This window comes from Mustelus asterias, chromosome 7, assembly GCF_964213995.1.
Source record: "Mustelus asterias chromosome 7, sMusAst1.hap1.1, whole genome shotgun sequence".
Lineage (NCBI taxonomy): Eukaryota > Metazoa > Chordata > Chondrichthyes > Carcharhiniformes > Triakidae > Mustelus > Mustelus asterias.
The window spans coordinates 48,671,414-48,683,940 of NC_135807.1; the positions used below are offsets into that span (position 1 = coordinate 48,671,414).

At 47.7% G+C, this 12,527-nt stretch overlaps 1 protein-coding gene across 2 annotated transcripts in view; it reads right to left on the bottom strand.

Moving 5' to 3' along the window:
- Window positions 1–10,625, bottom strand: part of LOC144495695 (copine-3-like) — a 94,780-nt gene extending 84,155 nt beyond the window's left edge. Inside the window, exon 1 of one of the 2 annotated variants that reach the window (XM_078216020.1) lies at window positions 10,275–10,625. The gene's annotated coding sequence lies outside the window, so the exon portion shown is untranslated. The remainder of the gene's footprint in view (window positions 1–10,274) is intronic. The other variant, XM_078216019.1, reaches the window with a different exon arrangement.
- Window positions 10,626–12,527: the final 1,902 nt, after the last annotated feature.

Genomic DNA, 12,527 nt, shown 5'->3' on the forward strand with positions numbered 1-12,527 from the left:
CTACCCACTTACTATCTATACACAAAAGATGATTTTTGGATTTCATGTTGACTGTTATATTCTCCCTTTGGCAGTCTCATTTTCCTCTTCACCTCCTTTCTCAATCTTTTCATATTTGACCTGGTTCTTACATCACAAATTCACTAGACATGCATCAGGCACCCTTTTCTTTTGTTTCATCATAATCACTATCTCACTTACCATCCAAGGAGCCCTGTTCTTAGGTTCTGCTACCTTGCATCCTCGTTGGAATGCACCTCCCCTGTACCTGATGCATCTCTTCCTTAAAGATCCAACATTGTTCTGTTGCTCTCTGTCTTTGGTTCCATTTCCTGCTGGCTAGATCTCTTCTCTAGAAACCTAATAGGCCTCATCTAGTTTAGATGTTCTAAACCTCAAGGGGGTCACAGACATCCAACTTGCTCATCACACTTTGTGCGTTTGCCTACGTGCGCTGTAATCCTGCCTTTGCATTCCCATCGTCTTTTTTAGCCCACTCCTATTTGATATGGAATTACTCCATTCTCATGCACCTCATTTCTCCTTTTTACTTCTGTACCCTGGTGCCCTTCCCACTGCTAATTTAGTTTAAACCCTTCCCCAACTACACTTGTGAACCTTCCCACAAGGACATTGGCCCCAGACCTGTTGAAATGCAACCTGTCCCTTTTGAATGGGTGCCTTCTGTGCAGAATTAGTCCCAATGCCCCAAGAAGCTGAAGCCCTCCCTCCTGTACCATGCTTCAAACCACACATTGATCCTCCCTGCCTTCCTATTACTATTCTCATTAGCACCTGGCATTGGGAGCAATCCAGAGATGACTACCTTTGAAATCCTACTTTTTAACTACCTCTCTAGCTCCAGTCTACGTCATGGTAGCACAACAGTTAGCACTGCTGCCTCACAGTGCCAGGGACCCGGGTTCAATTCCGGCCTTGATTGACTGTGTGGAGTTTGCACATTCTCCCCATGCCTGCGTGGGTTTCCTCCAGGTTCTCTAGTTTCCTCCCATGGTCCAATGATGTACTGGTTAAGTTGATTGGCCATGGTAAATTGCCCCTGAGTGTCAGGGAGATTAGCAGGGTAAATATGTGGGGTTACAGAGATAGGGCCTGGGTGGGATTGTTGTCGGTACAGGCTTGATGGGCCAAATGGCCTCCTTCTGCATTGTATGGATTCTATTCTATGATTCTCCTGAAAATCTGATTTTAAAAAAGCCCTGAATACCTGCTCTCTCTCTGTCACTGGTGCTACACACTTGGCCATTTCCATAGCTTAAAAACAACATGCCATAAAGAACTGGAAGCAATACATGACACTTTTTTCTGGAAAAAGTGGAATTAAAGTATAACATATTTTATTAAATGACAAAAGAGTTGTTGAATTCCAGAGGCAAGATGAAAGTAACTGCCCTTGACATCAAGGCAGCATTTGTTAGTGTGGGGCATCAAGGAACCCTAACAGCAAAACTAAAGTCAATGGGAATTGGGAGAAACTCTCCACTGGTTGGAGTCAAACCTTACACAAAGAGGAACAGGGCGGCACGGTAGCACAGTGGTTAGCACTGCTGCTTCACAGCTTCAGGGTCCCGGGTTCGATTCCCGGCTCGGGTCACTGTCTGTGTGGAGTTTGCACATTCTCCTCGTGTCTGCGTGGGTTTCCTCCGGGTGCTCCGGTTTCCTCCCACAGTCCAAAGATGTGCGGGTTAGGTTGATTGGCCAGGTTAAAAATTGCCCCTTAGAGTCCTGAGATGCGTAGGTTAGTGGGATTAGCAAGTAAAAATATGTGGGGGTAGGGCTTGGGTGGGATTGTGGTCGGTGCAGACTCATAGAACATAGAAAGCCACAGCACAAACAGGCCCTTCGGCCCACAAGTTGCGCTGATCATATCCCTACCTCTAGGCCTATCTATAGCCCTCAATCCCATTAAATCCCATGTACTCATCCAGAAGTCTCTTAAAAGACCCCAACGAGTTTGCCTCCACCACCACCGACGTCAGCCGATTCCACTCACCCACCACCCTCTGAGTGAAAAACTTACCCCTGACATCTCCTCTGTACCTACCCCCCAGCACCTTAAACCTGTGTCCTCTCGTAGCAACCATTTCAGCCCTTGGAAATAGCCTCTGAGAGTCTACCCTATCCAGACCTCTCAACATCTTGTAAACCTCTATCAGGTCACCTCTCATCCTTCGTCTCTCCAGGGAGAAGAGACCAAGCTCCCTCAACCTATCCTCATAAGGCATGCCCCCCAATCCAGGCAACATCCTTGTAAATCTCCTCTGCACCCTTTCAATGGCTTCAACATCTTTCCTGTAATGAGGTGACCAGAACTGCGCGCAGTACTCCAAGTGGGGTCTAACCAGGGTCCTATAAAGCTGCAGCATTATCTCCCGACTCCTAAACTCAATCCCTCGATTAATGAAGGCTAGTACGCCGTACGCCTTCTTGACCGCATCCTCCACCTGCGAGGCCGATTTAAGAGTTCTATGGACCCGGACCCCAAGGTCCTTCTGATCCTCTACACTGCTAAGAATGGTACCCTTCATATTATACTGCTGCTTCATCCCATTGGATCTGCCAAAATGGATCACTACACACTTATCCGGGTTGAAGTCCATCTGCCACTTCTCCGCCCAGTCTTGCATTCTATCTATGTCTCGCTGCAACTTCTGACATCCCTCCAAACTATCCACAACATCACCTACCTTGGTGTCGTCAGCAAACTTACCAACCCATCCCTCCACTTCCTCATCCAGGTCATTTATGAAAATGACAAACAGCAAGGGTCCCAGAACAGATCCCTGGGGCACTCCACTGGTCACTGACCTCCATGCAGAGAAAGACCCCTCCACAGCCACTCTCTGCCTTCTGCAGGCAAGCCAGTTCTGGATCCACAAGGCAACAGCCCCTTGGATCCCATGCCCTCTCACTTTCTCAAGAAGTCTTGCATGGGGGACCTTATCGAACGCCTTGCTGAAGTCCATATAGACCACATCCACCGCTCTTCCTTCGTCAATGTGTTTGGTCACATTTTCAAAGAACTCAACCAGGCTCGTAAGGCACGACCTGCCCTTGACAAAGCCGTGCTGACTACTTTTGATCATACTAAACTTCTCTAGATGATCATAAATCCTGTCTCTCAGGATCCTCTCCATCAACTTACCAACCACTGAGGTTAGACTCACCAGTCGGTAATTTCCCGGGCTGTCCCTGTTCCCTTTCTTGAATATAGGGACCACATCTGCAATCCTCCAATCCTCCGGAACCTCTCCCGTCTCCATCGACGATGCAAAGATCATCGCCAAAGGCTCCGCAATCTCCTCCCTCGCCTCCCACAGTAACCTGGGGTACATCCCATCCGGTCCCGGCGACTTACCAACCTTGATGCCATTCAATAGTTCCAACACATCCTCTTTCTTTATGTCCACATGCTCGATCCTTTCTGTCCACCGCAAACCAGCAGTACAACCACCCAGATCCCTTTCCACCGTGAATACCGAGGTAAAGTATTCATTAAGCACCTCCGCCATTTCTAACGGTTCCACACAAACTTTTCCCCCTTCACCTTTTAAGGGTCCTATGCCTTCACATCTCATCCTTTTACTCTTGACATATTTGTAGAAAGCCTTGGGATTCTCCTTAATCTTACCCGCCAAGGTCTTCTCATGACCCCTTCTCGCTCTCCTAATTTCCTTCTTAAGCTCCTTCCTACATCCCATATACTCCTCTAAATCCTTAACACCTCCTAGCTCTCTGAACCTTCTGTACGCCTCTCTTTTCTTATTCACCAGGTTCATCACAACCTTCGTGCACCACGGTTCCCGTACCCTACCAACACCCCCCTGTCTCATCGGAACGTTGTCATGCAGAGCTCCAGACAAACATTCCTTGAAAATCCTCCACTTTCCTTCGGTACTTTTCCCCAAGAATGCCTCCTTCCAATTTACCCGTCTAATTTCCTCCCTGATGACACTGTATTTCCCTTTACTCCAGAGAAACACTTTCCTAGCCTGCCTGATCCTATCTCTTTCCAATGCTATCGTGAAGGAGATAGAATTATGATCGCTATCCCCAAGATGCTCACCCACCGAGAGATCCTCCACCTGTCCAGGTTCATTAGCCAGCACCAGATCAAGTACAGCCTCTCCTCTAGTAGGCTTATCCACATACTGTGTCAGGAAACTCTCCTGGACACACCTAACAAACTCCTCTCCATCCAAACCCCTAGCCCTAGGGATATTCCAATCTATGTTTGGGAAATTAAAATCTCCCATCACGACAACTCTGTTATTCCTACATCTCTCCAGGATCTGTTTCCCCATCTGCTCCTCAACATCTCTGTTACTATTGGGCGGCCTATAGAAAACACCCAGCAAAGTTACCGACCCCTTCCTGTTCCTAACCTCCACCCACAGAGACTCCGTAGTCAATCCCTCCACGGCGTCCACCTTCTCTACAGCCGTGACACTATCCCTGATCAACAGTGCCACTCCCCCCCCTCTCTTACCTCCCTCCCTGTCCTTCCTGAAACATCTAAAACCCGGCACCTGAAGCACCCAGTCCTGTCCCTGAGACATCCAAGTCTCCGTAATGGCCACCACATCACAATTCGAAGCAGCAATCCACGCTCTAAGCTCATCCACTTTATTCACTACACTCCCGGCATTAAAATAGACACATCTCAGACCTTCAGCCTGAGCACTTCCCTTCTCCATCACTCGTCTAACCTCCCTCTTACCCTGTCTACATTCCTTATCTATTTGCGAGCTAACCTCCTCGCTCTCAGTCCCCTCATTTCGATTCCCTCCCCCCAATTCGATGGGCCGAATGGCCTCCTTCTGCACTGTAGGGTTTCTATGATTCTATGATTCTATGAATGGTTGTGTTTGTTGGATATCAATCATCTCCACCCCAGGACATCTCTGCAGGGATTCAGCTAGACTGGTATCCCATCCTAAACATCTTTGGTTACTTCAGCAATGACCGTCCATCCATCATAAGCTTAGAAGTGCAGATATCAACAATGACTGCACAATTTTCAATTCCATTCACAACACCTCAGATAATGTAGCAATCCATCCCCTGAAGTAGCAAGACCTGGACGCCATTAAGGCCTAGATTGATAAGCAACAAGTTACATGAGCACTACACAAATGACAGGCAATTATTATTTCCAACCACAGCATGTCTAATCATCTTCTCTCGATATTCAACAATATTACCATCCCTCAATTCCCATGATTAACATCCTGAGGATCATCACTGACCAGAAACCGAACTGTACCAGCCACAAAAATGTTGCAGTTACAAGAGCTGGTCAGAAGCAGGGCACTCTATGGTGAGTAACTCACCTCCTGACTTCCCATGGTCTGTCTATCATCTACATGGCACAAGTCAGGAGTGTAATGGACTATGACTGGATTACTGCAATTCCAACTACACTCAAGAAACTCAACCTCAAAGCAGCCATTTGATAGGAACCCTAAATACCACTTCCCTCCACCACTACTGAAAAATGGCAGCAATGTTTATCATTTACAAGATCCACTGCAATAGCCTGCCAAGTTTGTTCAACAACATGGCACGGTGGCACAGTGGTTAGCACTGCTGCCTCACAGCGCCAGGGACCTGGGTTCAATTTCGGCCTCGAGTCACTGTCTTTGTGGAGTTTGCATATTCTCCCAGTGTCTGCCTGGGTTAGTTGAGTCTAGCTTGATAAACAAGCAAGCTGTCTATAATAAATTTATTAATCTCACTGCAGTGGGGTCTGAGCAACACAGCTTCCTGGTTTATCAGAGGTCAAATGGAATTGTGGGAAAACCCTCCACTGGTTGGAGTTATTCCTGGCACAAAGGAAGACGGTTTGATGGTCGGAGGTCAATTAGATCAGCTCCAAGACATCACTGCAGGAGTTCCTCAGGGAATACATGTTGGCCTAGCCAGAAACACCAACATCCCATGAACAAATATCAAAATTAAGGCAGATGACTCACAGCTGGGTCAAAGAGATAAGGAGTATCTTAAAGAAAGAGAGGCAAAGAAGTTTAAGGAGGGAATTCCAGAGTTTCCGGCCTTATCAGTTAAAGGCACAACCACCAATGGTGGTGTGATTAAATTTGGGGATGGTTTTATTTTTATTAATTCAAGGAATGTGGGTTTCGCTGGTTAGGTCAACAATTATTGCCCAAGCCTAATAGCCCGAGGATGTGGTGGTAGGCTGCCTCCTTGAACCGCTGCAATCCATGTGATGTAGGTACACCCACAAGTGTTGTTAGGGAGTTCCCGGATGTTGACCCAGTGACAGTGAAGGAACGGCGATATATTTCCAGGTCAGAATGGTGAGTGGCTCGGAAGGGAACTTCCAGGTGGTGATGTTCCAATGTATCTACTGCCCTTATCCTTCTCAATGCTAGTGGCTGTGGGTTTGGAAGGTGTTGTCTAGGGAGCCTTGGTGAGTTTCTGCAGTGCATGAGGGCCAGAATTGGAGAAGCGGAGATTTCTGAACTGTTTGTGTTGCTGTATATGGCAGAGAGAAGGAGCGGCACGGCAACGATGAGAATTTTTATTAAAATCGAGACATTGTTTAACCAGGAGCCAATGTAGGTCAGTGAGTACAGAGGAGAGGATGAACAGTTCATGATGTGAATTAGGACATGGGCAATAGGAGTTTTTGATAACTTCAATAGTAATGGGATTGTCACGTCCAGAGGTAGCAAAGACATGGCTGAAGGTTTCAGCAGCAGATCAGGTAACGAATGAGGCAAATCTCACAAGACAGATCAAAGTACAAAAACAGTGCAATTACCATCGCAAAATAAATGGGGATGAAGAGGCAGAAGTCACAAAAATAACAAAATGTTTCAAAAGTGTTTAAAAATATAGAGTTGCAATAGCAACATTGCACTATAATTTCATCTGTGACACTAATAAATAAACTTTAGCTTTAAAAACATTCCACAAACTGGCCTGATTTCAATCACTCCTGCATCCTACTATAATTCAAACCAACCTCAAAACAGACTGTGTACAAATAGAAACGAGCTACAAAAATGCCAAGAACATGAATACATAAACACTAAATTTGTCAATTAATGGTGCATTATATTACAGCCCACAAACATAAAAATATTTCACATGACCACAAATAGAAAAAACAAAATGTGCTCTTAAAGGCAGGAGGGGTTTCAAACAGTATCCTTAAAGATTACCAAAGCAAAATACTGCAGATGCTGGATGAAAAAGCTGGAAAAATTCAGCAGGTCAGGCAGCATCTGTGGAGAGAAACAGATTTTACAGCGGAATTCTCCCAAAAAATGACTAAGGGCCTGATTTTACCATTGCGTTGCACCCCACCTTGGTAAAGTCGGGCGTGAGGCGAGTAGCGCAATCCACGCCTGCATCCGCGCAGATGCCCACTTTACCAAGGCCCGAAAATGACCGCGATCCAAACCGCGCCCGAAACGGGCACAATGGCGATTTAAATTGAATTAATGAACTGCCCACCCAACTTTACCAGCATTTCCCCCTTTACCATTGCGTTTGCCCGTCCAGATTCGGCACGAAACAGACATGCTCAGCAAAGGTCTGTTTCGGGCGCTCCAGCTTCTGAAGAGCTTCCAGCGGCTCTGACTCAGATCGGTGGTGGGGGAGGAGGGAGGTGGGCCAGATCATTCTATGGTGGGGGGGGGGGGGGGGGGGGGGGGGGGGGGAGGAGAAGGGAGGCCAGATGGATCTATGAGGGGTGGGTGCGGAGGAGGAGGGAGGCCCGATCACTCTCTGGTGGGTAGGGATGGGGGAGGTGGGGGGGGGGGGGAGGCCCGATCATTCTCTGGTGAGGGGTTGTGAGGAGGGAGGCCAAATCGCTCTCTGGTGGGGGGGGGGGGATGAGGCGGGTCAGATGTATCACTGGTTGCGGGGGAGGGTGGAGGAGGAGGAGGAGGAGGGAGGCCCAATCGCACTCTTGTGAGTGGGGGGGGGCACAGTGAGGGAGGCCCGATCATTCTCTGGTGGGGGGAGGGGGGGGTGGAGGCGGGCCAGATGGATCTCTGATGGGTGGGGGCAAGGGGGTCCACTGCCACTCTGCGGGCGATCGGTGGGTGGGGGGAACCACTGCCACTCTGCGGGCGATCGGTAGGGGTGAAATGGGCAGAGGGCCACAATCGGTCTGGGTAGCGGGGGGGGGGGGGGGGGGGGGGGGCGGTGGGTGGATAAGGGGGGACAGTTATGTTGTGGGGCTGGGGCAATGTCTGTGAGGGCCATCACTCCCGGGCCACTTTATCTGGTTTTTGCTGCCCGGGATCAATGTGACAGGGGCGCGTTTTTCAAACATTTTTTTCACTGTGCATGCACAGTTCAAAGCTCCAATCGGAGCTGAAGCATTTCGGCCACGATAAGCCCCCACAGCATGATTCAGACTCGCGATTTTTTTTTCAGGCTAAGTGCGTATGGGGTCGTCTCAGAGCAGTTTTCCAAGTTGGATCTGAATTGCACTTAGAATCAAAATGGTAAAATCGGGCTCAAAGTGTTATTACGGCAACAAAGCAGGAGCGAACCGCGCCGGACTTTCAGATGTGCTCCGCACTGTAACCCTCATATACTCAGTCACGTTTTTGGAGAGTTGGGAGGGGGAGGGGGGGGGTGGGGGGTGGGGGGGTGGGTCTGCCTGAACACCCCAGTGAAACCGACTCCAGAGCACTCTGGTGCCATTTCGCAAGGTCACCCGATCTCATAGTCCACGCCCTTCCTCCCCCTATGGATATTGGGACCATCAGGACCCTCGGGACACGCCTCCATTATCGGTGGCTTGTTCTCCCACCCTCTCACAGACACGGGTCACTAGCATTGGGGTATCGGGGTCCTCCCGATGGGTCCCCGGCCTGACCCCCGACATGCCCCTCCCATCATTACCAGCTTCATGATCCACCCCTGCACGGAACCGTGTCAGATCCCCGTCCCCACGCATAGGCTTCCTCAAACCCTTCCTGCATTGCCCCCATCTGTCCCCCCACTCAGACCCTGCCCCCACAGCACTACCCCTGGCACATTGGCAGTGCTGAACTGGCACCGCCAGTCTGTCTGGTGAGCACTGCCCGGCTGTCTGTTGGTGCTGCCAGGATGCAGTACCTCCCCCAACCACCCAGGGGCTTCAATGACCTCTGAGCCATCACGCCAGGTCTAAGCTAGTGGTGACGAGTACTAATTCGTGCTGTTCTTGCCCAAAGGCCAGAGAATTCCGTGCGCTGGGATTCGAATGGGCTATGCATATTTAAATGCGAATTTAAATATGCTAATTGACCTCATGCACTTTGAGCACGATCCAGTTCATGCCATTAGAAAGGGGCCGGGAGAACCGGCAACTGGCGCCAGATGTGAAAGTGATCTTCAGGTTGGCACGCTATTCTCCGGGATCGGCGCGATCTGCGGCAGGCACGGTGATGTCAGAGAATCGCCCCCTATGCCTCAGGTCGATGATCTTTCACCTTAAAAGGTCCCTAAAGGCTACTGACCTGTATTAGGAGGGCGAGATTAGTAACCCCTCCCCCATTTTTCTGACAACACCCTCCTCCCTCCACCTCAATGAGTAATTGGGGATGTGGATAGTCGTGTCCTTAAACCCTTTACGTAATTTTCCACCCACTGGCAATGGACAAGAGACACCTAGAGGCTCATTCGGTCCAAAGTTTCTGCGTCTCTCCCAATCTTACCGTGTGCAGCATACGGTTAGAATGTGCGGGTTAGGTGGATTGGCCGTGCTAAATTTCCCCTTAGTGTCAGGGGGACTAGCTAGCGTAAATGCATGGGGATATGGAGATAGGGCCTGGGTGGGATTGCGTTGGTGCAGACTCGATGGACCAAATGGCCTCCTCCTGCACTGTAGGGATTGTATGATTCTATGACCAGTCGGATTCTAATGGGTGGGTAGATGTCTGTCCTGAGAGTAGAGCTATTGAAGAGGAGCGATGAATCACACCACAGAGACAGATCACACAGCCAATTAGATCCGATATTTTCCTCCTAGTTTTGTTTTAGGTCTAAACGGATCCTGACCAGCCGTGTGCCCCGGTAAATCTGAGAGCCACAACTGGAAGCAGAGGCAGCTGACTTTCCCACACACACACACACACACACAAATGTAATCTCTCCTCTCAGCCAAGCTGACTACGCCCTCCAAACTTTCAACATGAATCAACGTACATCTTAATGTCAAATTATATATATTTTTAAGACTAAACACTAAAGATTTGATGGTACCGTTTGAACATATATCTTACCTGAAAAGTGACCAAAACTCCCGCTGTAATTCCTTTCCGTGTGGAAAGGGATTATGGACACAGCCAAGCGAGGTGGGGAGGGAGAGAGAAAAAAAGGCGTGGAAGTTAATGAGTGGTGCCAGCCAGGTCTTTGCTGTATATTTGTTCCCCGACAACTAGGCTAAAAATCCAAAGACAATCTTCACAGCACTAAGTTCACTCTGAGGAGCTCTGACTGCCCCAGCTCCAGTTTTGCTGACACTTCGCACTCCGTGTGCAGCTCTATAACCTGCAACTCCCCACTGCTGCCAGCAGGCAAGTTGCGGAAGGAGGAAGTTCTCCGGCCCTCAATTTGATGAAAACTTCAGTCTCCCCCTACAGTGTGATGCAATGGTGTTTCACTCCACTTCGTAAATTAACTGCTCTCTGTGCGGACAAATTGCTGAATAATTTCCTATCCGCTCTGAATGTGTCCCAGATCCACTTTCATTTTTTTTCCTTTGAAATGATAGTCTATTTTCACTTTTCTTTTCTCCTCCCTTAAAGAAAGAAATGCTGCTCTGGAGAGATTCATTTTAAAGCTCTGATCTGCCCAAGTTTCTTTTTAAATTTATGTGTCAGCTTCTCTCCTTTAATCCCCAGTGCTTGAATGTTGTTTCTTGTCGCTGAGAGCTGGTTACAGTGATAATGTGGGATCTTAGCAGCGCACAATGAAGTTTAATTACTGCCACATCGGACTTGTATCCTATTCATTGATGGTTGCTCTGCATTTTTGACACATTTAGCATTCAGTCTATTAAAATTCTAAAGGTCTCTTTCAGCCTGATTTTAAGCTATTTCAAACCATTCATGGGTGTAATGATGCAGACTGCAGACTTCATCAGGGACACAAAGGGTATTTATTAACTCAAGGAAAAATTGTACAGAAGTTGGCAGCCCACCAGGTGCCCGAGTCCCTACATGTCTACTACATGCCTTCGAGATGTCTTCTGTCTAAGAGAGGACTCCACCCCCAGGGGTGATTATCCACTCTCAGTCCCAATTGGTCCTCTAAGCCTGATGCATTGTCCTTAATCACCACATCCCTCCCCTTTAACTCCTCTCTTCAAAACCAGGTTACCCAGTCCCAAATCTAACAAAAATGTTGGACAATTATAAATGGAATCTTTGAGGGGCATTTCTGTTTCTGTAATCTGAGACGTTCCATAGAAACATCAGTTATGCCTGTAACAGGTCAGTTAGTTACTTCGGTGCTTACAGGTTCAAAAACATTTCTTGATGACAGCACCGACTGCAGGAAAGTCTCTCCACTCCCCCAGTGATCCACATGCTTACAAACGAACCATCTCTTCATGTCTACTGAGTACAACAGGAGTCCCATCACCAAGACAATAATTCCATGAATCTAACATTCGCTACTGAAGCTTCATATAATAACACAGTGCACTTAATAAGGTTTTTTAAATTCAATATTGCAGTGGCAATGGCTGATGAGATCTTGAGGCTTGTGTGTTTTTAAAGATAAACACTTTTATTGGTAGACTTTAACTATGTATAGTTCCAAAATAGTCTTCATGGGATTCTTCCATACAGGCTTGCTGTTTTTCCATTTGCATGACCAATTCAGAAATCTTGTTCTGGCATGTAATCTCAGTTTATTTCTGTTATATATTTAAAATTGTTACATGATTTGATGGTGATATCATTAGGGTATTGCCACAGCCTGCTACTTTAAATTTTGTATTCTGTGCAGTGCAGATAACATCTCTTTCAATAAAACCTGTTGAGTGCTAGTTTGAATATATATAGAACCATAGAACATTACAGCACAGAAACAGGCCTTTTGGCCCTTCTTGCCTGTGCTGAACCATTTTTGTGCCTAGTCCCACTGACTTGCATTTGGACCATATCCCTCCACACCCCTCTCATCCATGTACCTGTCCAAGTTTTTCGTAAGTGTTAACAGTGAGCCCGCATTCACCACCTCATCTGGCAGCTCATTCCAAACTCCCACCACTCTCTGTGTGAAGAAGTCCCCCCCTAATATTCCCTTTAAACTTTTCCCCCCTCACCCTTAACCCATGTCCTCTAGTTATTTTCTCCCCTAGCCTCAGTGGAAAAAGCCTGCTTGCATTCACTCCATCTATACCCATCATAATTTTATACACCACTATCAAATCTCCCCTCATTCTTCTACGCTCCAGGGAATAAAGTCCTAACCTATTCAACCTTTCTCTGTAACTCAGTTTCTCAAGTCCCGGCAACATCCTTGTA